The sequence below is a fragment of the Colossoma macropomum genome, unplaced genomic scaffold, assembly GCF_904425465.1.
Source record: "Colossoma macropomum unplaced genomic scaffold, Colossoma_macropomum, whole genome shotgun sequence".
Taxonomy (NCBI): Eukaryota; Metazoa; Chordata; class Actinopteri; order Characiformes; family Serrasalmidae; genus Colossoma; species Colossoma macropomum.
Genome location: NW_023494800.1, coordinates 34,925,076 through 34,934,672, shown reverse-complemented (window position 1 = coordinate 34,934,672; position 9,597 = coordinate 34,925,076).

The following is a 9,597-nucleotide window of genomic DNA, read 5'->3' as shown; positions in this document are numbered from 1 at the left end:
TTGTCTGTTTATCTTCAAGACTTCAGATTGACATCTTACTTGGTGTAAATTTCTGCCACCTATTATGAATTTGTAGTGTGGGTGTAGTATAGTAGAGCAGTGGGAACCCTCAGGGCCTTCTAGGTCTTCTTCAAATGCCCAGCCGAAAATTGGCCAATCACGAGTTGTTTTTCTTCCTGGTATTGAGGTAGATATAGCTAAACAAGCTCTTCTATTGGTTAGGACTTCAAGAGCTGAAGAGAAGGCCTAATGCTCTAGATTAACTATCAGGATAACTATGAACTGACAAAGGAATCAACCAACAATGTTTCAATTTCCGTTAAGTGGGACCATTTTCGGGAGGTTCAAGACACGTCACTGAGTGAATATGAACAGCAGCCTAATCGGGGGGCTGTTAGAAATGGAAAACAGCAGCAGCAGCTCTATAGCAGAGCTCACGACTGAAAGAGTCACTGTGAAACTGCTACAAGGTAAAATATAGACTAATATGTCTGTCATAAGCTTCAAGTAAAACATGGAACGTTTTAGAAGTGTGATTCATGTGAATCTCTGTTAGTTTAGTGCTAACAAACTACTAGAATCCCATAAGGGTGCTAGCAGGAGTTAGCATTACTGCTGAGGTAATAGTCTAATAGTGACAGTTTGCCACTGTAGTAAAGTTACAGTAAGATGCTGAGTGGCATCTGGTGGCGCCCAGTGTGTGGCAGCATGTAGCCTCATTGCTATTATTACGGATGTTGTTGCTGTATAGGTAAAGTAAGGCCTGGTGTGATCTGTGGGTTAATTTGATTTCGTAATCTGGGCTTAATGCAATCAGCTGGCAGCACAATAAGCTTCCTGTGCAAACAGGTGTGTGTGTGTGTGTGTGTGTGTGTGTGGCAACGCTGGTGAAAGGGAATGCAAGGGTGTGAGTGTGTGGGTGAGTGCATGAGTCACTCCAAAATATAAAAAACCAACAGGAACCAACCTCATACCTAAGCGTACCCACGTCCTCGTGTCGGCACCTGTACACGTTTGTTTGCTCTTCTCTTGAGTGTAAGTTAAAACCCAACACTTACACATGAATTAAGAGATTTGGAATTAGTTTTACAAAGATATTGACCCTTATTCATCAAATTTGTGTGAATTAATAGTGCAGATTTGACCACTTTTAATGACGTATGAACTACTATGTGCCAAACTTTCGTGCGATGTGGAAACAAGCGGAGATTTGAGCGCTGAATCAGCTTAAATGCGTGAAATCAAGCGCACCTAATTTACACTCTAATTCACATGGATGTTCTGATTGGGAGTCAATAAAAAGACACCATTCAGAGGCTTGCATGCCAGTGGCTGTGCTCATAGGTGCGGTTTGAGGTCATCCAGTGAATGCACTGCTCCCCCAATGGACCAAACTTTATAGTGATAAAATTACGACCACTGAAGAGAATAAAAATGTGAAAGAAACAAAACGTTTAGCATGTTTAAGACCTGAATATTATGCTTAAATAACACATTTAATCGCTGTATTATTGCAGTGATAACTGTATTTTTAATTGTGTATTTTGTGGGCGGAGCCAGTTAGTATAAAACAAAGAGTGTAAAATGTCTTGAAATGGATCATAGAACAGGTACAGCATTTGTTTATACAATGTGCATTTGAAATAAATACATCCACCTTAGTACTGGATTGTCATGAACACATTATTAGTATTGTTATCCTTCATTTTTATTCTTATTATTGGTATTATAGATGCTACTGAATAGAGTTTTGGTTAATTAACTGCAAATCAAGTATCCTGTTCAGGAAGCTAAGCTATGACACTCAAATTGACCTTGCAGATCAAAGATGACGCTGATGAATAACAAAGCTTTCGGTTTTAGGATTTGGGATCTGATCCCACAACCATCCGGGTGCTGGCTTACCTCTGGCTACTGACCACCCTAATGCCTCTAAAAACTCCCTTACAGAAAGTTATTGCATGACATGTTTATGAATACACTGCCTGATGTCTGATACATTGTTTTACGGTACTTTTGAGAAGGTTTTGACCCAAAACCTATTTTTAATTTTATGTTTTTTTCAGATTTTTTACTATTTTACTATCATCAGCACTCCATATAAACTCAGAAGAATCGTGTAGGTTCACTGGTGGTTTTGGATAGTAAATAAAATGGCTATATTTGTGTTGTAGTCATGGCGACCCCTGGTTCCGATCACCACCACTGTAAAGAAATCTGAGCATTTCACACCAAACCACTCTGAATGACTCTGGTTACATCTTAGCTATTTAATTATGCAGACATTTTGAGAATCTCTGAAGTTCCTCTTTAATGCATGTAGCCTCCTGGGTTGAATGTGGGTAGCTGAATAGTTGCTGGCAGGTGTGTGTAACTGTGCAGTCGCTGGGAAAGCGAACATGCCAGGGTGTGTGCGCGTGGGCAAGTGACTCACTCCCTGACATTGCAAAACACAGGAAACGTCGTATCTCAGGTGCATTAGAAGATAACCGGGCATGATTATGGTTTTCTTCTCAGTGCAATGTGAATTTTGGTATTTTCCCCGCTCTATCAGGCAGGTGGGGGTGGGAGCTATTTCACAAAGCAGGATTCCTCAGTAAATAAAATGAATGATAAGACAAAATTGAAGGATTTCCAGTCAGACTTTCTCTGACCTTTTTTCTATGGGAAAAGTTCCCAGGTGATTACTAGGGCCTAATGTGGTCAATTGTTGGACAGCAGCAGTGGAAGTTATGCTGGTCACTAGCAAAACCAGTGTATGTTGTGTTTTGGGTTCTAGCATGCTGGTCAGCAGCAGTGGAAGCCATGCTGGTCACTAACAAGACCAGCCTATGTTGCGTTTTGGGTGCTAGTATTCTCGTCGGCAGCAGTGGAAGTTATGCTAATCACTAGCAAAACCAGCATATGTTGTGTTATGGGTGTTAGTATGCTGGTCAGCAGGGGTGGAAGCTATGCTGGTCACTAACAAAACCAGCATATGTCATGTTTTGGGTGCTAGTATGCTGGTCAGCAGGGATGGAAGTTATGGTGGTCACTAACAAAACCAGTGTATGTTGTGTTTTGGGTGCTAGCATGCTGGTCAGCAGCAGTGGAAGCCATGCTGGTCACTAACAAGACCAGCCTATGTTGCGTTTTGGGTGCTAGTATGCTGGTCACTATCAAAAGCAGCATATGTTGCATTTTGGGTGCTAGTATTCTCGTCGGCAGCAGTGGAAGCTATGCTAATCACTAGCAAAACCAGCATATGTCATGTTATGGGTGTTAGTATGCTGGTCAGCAGGGGTGGAAGCTATGCTGGTCACTAACAAAACCAGCATATGTTGTGTTTTGGGTGCTAGTATGCTGGTCAGCAGGGATGGAAGTTATGGTGGTCGCTAACAAAACCAGTGTATGTTGTGTTTTGGGTGCTAGCATGCTGGTCAGCAGCAGTGGAAGCCATGCTGGTCACTAACAAGACCAGCCTATGTTGCGTTTTGGGTGCTAGTATGCTGGTCACTATCAAAAGCAGCATATGTTGCATTTTGGGTGCTAGTATTCTCGTCGGCAGCAGTGGAAGCTATGCTAATCACTAGCAAAACCAGCATATGTTGTGTTATGGGTGTTAGTATGCTGGTCAGCAGGGGTGGAAGCTATGCTGGTCACTATCAAAAGCAGCATATGTCATGTTTTGGGTGCTAGGATGGTGGTCTACCACCATGACCAGCTAAGCCAGCACCAGACCAGGTGTGTTATTTTGTCAGCAGGGCAAGTAATGTAAACGTATGTCTATAAATTAGCATGGTGCTAACTGCACACCTAAATCATCACACACTTACCTCAAACTGTGTGGAGTTTGAGTTTGGAGGTACGTATCCTCATACAGACATCCTTACTTGGTTTCTGACACTCTATAACATTTTGTTATCAATAAAATGTCCCAAAATAGCACTAAAATTCAGGTTTCTATGGCTGCTAACGCTGTTTTTAGCTATGCTAATATGTTATGGTTCGGTTCTATAGACAGCAGTGTCAGAAACCACATATGTCTACTTGAGGTCACTTAAAAATAACATGGTTTGAGGCAAATATGTGATGATTTAGGCATTCAGTTAGCATAATGCTAACTGGTATTAGCTATTCGTACATGTCTTAGCTAATCAACTACTTATCAGGTAAGGATCAAAATCAAAATTTCCAGCTAGACCTTTCAAGAAAAGCCCACATTCCCAGCCACTTTTCCAGAAACCCCTCCCTTACAGCTCCACCTTGCTGGTGTACAGTTAGAGGCTGTAGCTCATCTGTTGATGCACAATTTGTGTTAGTCATCCTCTAGCCCTTCATCAGTGGTCATTTTCTGACCACAGCCCTTGAGAAAGTAAGGAGCAGTGCTGGGTTGGTCCAGGGCTGGGATGGAGAACTGCTACTCAGCACCTTCAATTTTGTAGTTGAGATCAAAGGGCCATTGCCATGTGCCTGACCACTGCAGTGACCCCAGCTGTTTAGATTTGAAACCCACAAATAAATGCTACGGGACTGTGTTTGTTGGTCTTGTGGGAATGACTCGTTGCGTTTAACAGTTTAACTCCGGCTTGCGGTCCACATCACAAACCCAGGGAAGGAGGAAAGTTCCAGCTCCAATGGACAGAAATGGACATGTTTGGAAAGTTACTGGAAAGGAAACACCTGATGAGGAGGAGGAAGAGGTGCTGGACACTGTTTCAAAGGCGTCAGATGAAGAAGCTGAACCTGTGGGTAACTTTCCTGATGCTAATATTTCCTCCAAGACTTCACAGTCCTAGATGGCCCGGAGATAAACTGGGGTAGTGTTAACATTCTTTCTGGCAAGTTGACTCTTTTGTCAGAAATGACGACATGATGACGTGAGGACACAATCAAGGCATTTTCTGAAGCCAAAACTATCATGGCTGAATCATGACTTCAGTGAGAAGCACAACAAGATAAGAAAGGTTGTTTTACTGTCTGCCTGTATTGTGTTTTAAAAGTAAGTATATTTGATTGGGACTTCAGAAATGTCTGATTGGGGCCTATTTTTGATTGATTTGATTGTATTACCTTATATTGTTTCATATTATTTATTTAATATATTATTACAATTAGATTACTCTATCATACAGCCCCTGGAAACATCCTGGATTGAGACTCTAGAAATGGCTTTAATTAGGGCCCTAGAAATATCTTTGATTGGCTTCCCAGAAATGTCTCTAATTAGGACAACAGAAATGTCTTTTACTGTGGCACAAGAACTGACTTGACTAAGGCCAAAGAAACATCATCAATTGAGATCCCAGAAATGACACTGACTGTGGCCCCAGAAATTAAATTAGTTAGGGCCCCCAGAATTTTTGAGACTCTAGAATGAATTTGATTTGGGTCCCACAGTATCATGTTCCCTAATTTTCTCCCCAGTTTAATCATATCCAATTCCACCCATTAGTTATGACTCCCTCAATCACACGATACCACCAGCGTTAGCAGGGTCAAAGCTGGCACAGGCTTCAGGATCTGTGAAGTGCCACCCTTATTTTTTCGAACTGCCGCTAACGCAACATCATTAGACAGCTGAATGTGCATGGAGGAGAACGTAAACTAACAGTTCTGTTACGTCAGCTAACAGACGGCTAACATGCTGGCTAGCATCGTGCTGGGTGATGGGGAAGGGTCGGGCCATCCTACCCACCCAGAGAGCGAGGCAAATTGTGCTGTCTTGGACTCCCGGCCATGGACGGCTGTAGCATCAGCAGGGATCAAATAGGGCCAATGCTAAGGAATCTCCTTGGACTATGAAGTTTCCCAGGCTGGCTGCTTGAGCTGTAACACACTGCAGCTGTGAACCTGCTTGGGTCGGCTGTTGAAGCCACATCTCAGCTACCTATACGGAAATGATATATGATTTTTTCAAACTCTAAGACACATTTTAAAATGTATTCCAAAGACTAAAGTACATTCACCTTTTTGGCCATTTTCATACATTTTCAATGTACATTTTACATAAATATCGCTGTTGTCAGAAGAAAACCTCGTATCTCCAAAATGATGACTTTACAGGAGAAGGAAAAAACATACCTTACTTTTAATGTAAGTCAATGGAACCAGAGTTTTTTCTGAGTCATCTTTGGTCATTTCTTTTAGTTCTTTCATCATGAAATTTACACACAACGTAAAGAGCAACCGGCATTTTCAAATTATGTAAAAAACTGAAAAACGACAAAAATGAAGATACAAGGTTTTCTTCCGACAACTGCGATATGTTTATGAGGCCTCCCAGACTGAGAGGGATCTTTTGCCCAACTAAGGCCTCTCTCCAGGCTACAAGGTTTCCCGGGCTGGCCACTGAAGCTAAACTACCCTACAGTAATGAAGCTGCCTGGAATAACCACTAGAGCTCACTAGCTACGAGGCCTCCAAGGTGAAGAGGGACCTTATCCCATGGCTAAGGACTCCTTCTGGGCCACAAGGTTTCCTGGGCTGACCACCCATGTGATGCCACACAGCATCTACGAGGCCTTCCAGGCTGAGAGTCTATTAAAGTATATATAAAACAGTATATGATAAATTGCGACAGTCACTTTTTTATCCAGTTTTTCCCCTAATTTTGTTGTGTCTAATTCCCACTCATTAGCTGGGCCTCCTCTTATTATACAGCGCTACCAAGCTGTGAAGTGACGAAGGCCAGCACATTCTTCCTACCGCTAATGCAACATTACTGAACAGCTCAACATGTTTGAGGGAAAGCGCTAACTGCTAATTACATCAGCTAACAGGCGCCCACATTGGCTAGCATCACGCGAGTGATGGGGCAGAGGGAGGACCGTCCTACTCATCCAGAGAGAACAAGGACAGTTATGCGCTCCTGGACCTGCACTTACAGATGGCTGTGGCATCACCAGGGATCGAACTTGGTGCCTTCAAACAATAGGGCCAGTGATTAGATGGTTGTGTGACATTGACTTTTTAATGCCAAAATAAGTTTGCAACGGCAAAAATGTTCGTACAGCAGCCCTCTAGTCTGGAATCCTGGTTAAATGTGCTTTGTCAGAAATCACAGCTATGCTGTTATTTACCGGCTTCAGTCTTCTGACGCTTCATTAAAGTTGAGAGAGGCTAAACTAGGCATGTGTGCTGTGCTGTTTACAGGCAGCTGGCTGCTCCATTTCACACCATGTTTCCTGTTAGCAGTCCGGCACTGGAGGCAAGTTTTACACTCACACATGTGCACACACCCACAGAAAAACATGCACCCAAAAGGCGCTCGAAAGCGCCGTCCCTTAGGCTGTTTTTCAGCGTTAGGTTTACACAAAAGCAGCTTTGTTTTCTTCCAAACAAGTATTGCAATTAGAGTTCAAAGAGGCCCACGAGGGGTCAGGCCCATAAGAACGCCAATGTTTCTGACGAAAAAAACCCTTTTCGAAGTGAGCCGAAATTCTCCCATATTCCGCACTGCTGTGGTTTGACCTTAGAGGAGATTCCTTCCATATTTTCCTCGTTCTTTCTTGCCGGCATCTTCTGGGGAGGAAGGTCCTTCAGGGTGAGGCCAAGGCCGGCGTGAGAGGAGTCTGCATAAATCAGGCTATGAGAAACTGTGTGTACAGCAGGAGATGAGTGGTGAATATCAAATGAGAAGAGAAACAGTCGGCGGTGTGTTTGACAAGGTGCAGAACAGCAGGGTTTAACAGTAGAGCCTCGCAGTGCTGCTGCTAAATGCATCCTTTCCATTGTAATGAATGTGTCTTTTCACATTATTAGAAACCCCAACTTTGCACTTCCACTCACTGGCCACTTTATTAGAAACACCTACCTTGTGCTTCTACTCACTGGCCACTTTATTAGAAACACCTACCTTGTGCTTCTACTCACTGGCCACTTTATTAGAAACCCCAACTTTGCACTTCCACTCACTGGCCACTTTATTAGAAACATCTACCTTGTGCTTCCACTTACTGGCCACTTTATTAGAAACACCTACCTTGTAATTCCACTCACTGGCCACTTTATTAGAAACATCTACCTTGTGCTTCCACTTACTGGCCACTTTATTAGAAACACCGACCTTGTAATTCCACTCACTGGCCACTTTATTAGAAACACCTACCTTGCACTTCCACTCACTGGCCACTTTATTAGAAACACCTACCTTGCAATTCCACTCACTGGCCACTTTATTAGAAACACCTACCTTGCGCTTCCACACACGGGCCACTTTATTAGAAACACTTACCCTGCGCTTCCATTCACTGGCCACTTTATTAGAAATACCTACCTTGCACTTTACACTCTCTGGCCACTTTATTAGAAACACCTACCATACACTTTTACTCACTGGCCTTTTTATTAGAAACACCTACCTTGCACTTTACACTCTATGGCCACTTTATTAGAAACACCTACCTTGCACTTTTACTCACTGGCCTTTTTATCAGAAACACCTACCTTGCACTTTACACTCTCTGGCCACTTTATTAGAAACACCTACCTTTTGTTTCTAGGCACTGGCCACTTTATTAGAAACACGTACCTTGCGCTTTTACTCACTGGCCTTTTTATTAGAAACACCTACCTTGCACTTTACACTCTATGGCCACTTTATTAGAAACACCTACCTTTCGTTTCTAGGCACTGGCCACTGGCTATAGAGCATTCTAGAGCTTCTCTTTTTACTACACATTGCAGTCTTATTGCACATCTGTTGCAGCACAGTTGCTCAGCCCCCCTTCTACTCATCACTGTTCAGTCTCTGACCACAGATCACTGCTGGCCAGATATTATTAGAGTGGTGGACCATTCTCAGCACAGCAGTGTAACATCTTAAAATATGTGTACTGGTCTAGAATCAGTTCCTCTGTCCACATAATCATGTTCATTAAGATAAACAAGTAGCAAAACCAAATTCTTGACCAGGTACCCTCCTCTAACGTCTCATACATGACAGATACCAACATGTTCATTAATGTACTGTTTCCTACCTGCTTGATAAAGAACCAATGCATATGACTTTCAACTATTTATATAATGCCTTTCATAAGACCTTCATAAACCATTAAATGAATGCCGTTACAGCTCATCAGACTGTTTCTAAATAAGATTTTGCAACGCGGCTCCAAAGCCAAATGTACCAAACTGCCACGAATGCAGTAATACGTTTTATTATAAACAGCATGCGCACCCAGACCAAACAGGAAGGACTGATTATGCAAGCTCAACCACTGCGTTGCGAGACGTTTAGCACGTAATATCAACATTAATAGCAGACTGTAGACGCAAAGGCCCCATTAAATTCACTGACTTTTAATCTTGTGTGTACCTCCTTTAATTACAGTAGGATGTATGTTCATACACTCACTGTCAACCAAAGATGTTCAAAGGTTGATTCAAAAGCCTCTGAGGTTCAAGTCCTAGTTGAGTCTCTTGTCTCTGAGCTGCGTGTCTGAGTCAAGTCTTATGTCTTTGCTAGTATAAGTCAAGCCTAGAGTATCTTAGGTGGGAGGCCTAGTCAAGTCTTGAATCTCTGAGGTATGAGTCTGAGTTGAATCTCTGAGGTTCAAGTCTGGGTTGATTCTTGAGTCTCTGAGGTGTGAATCTGAGTCAAGTGTTGACTCTCTG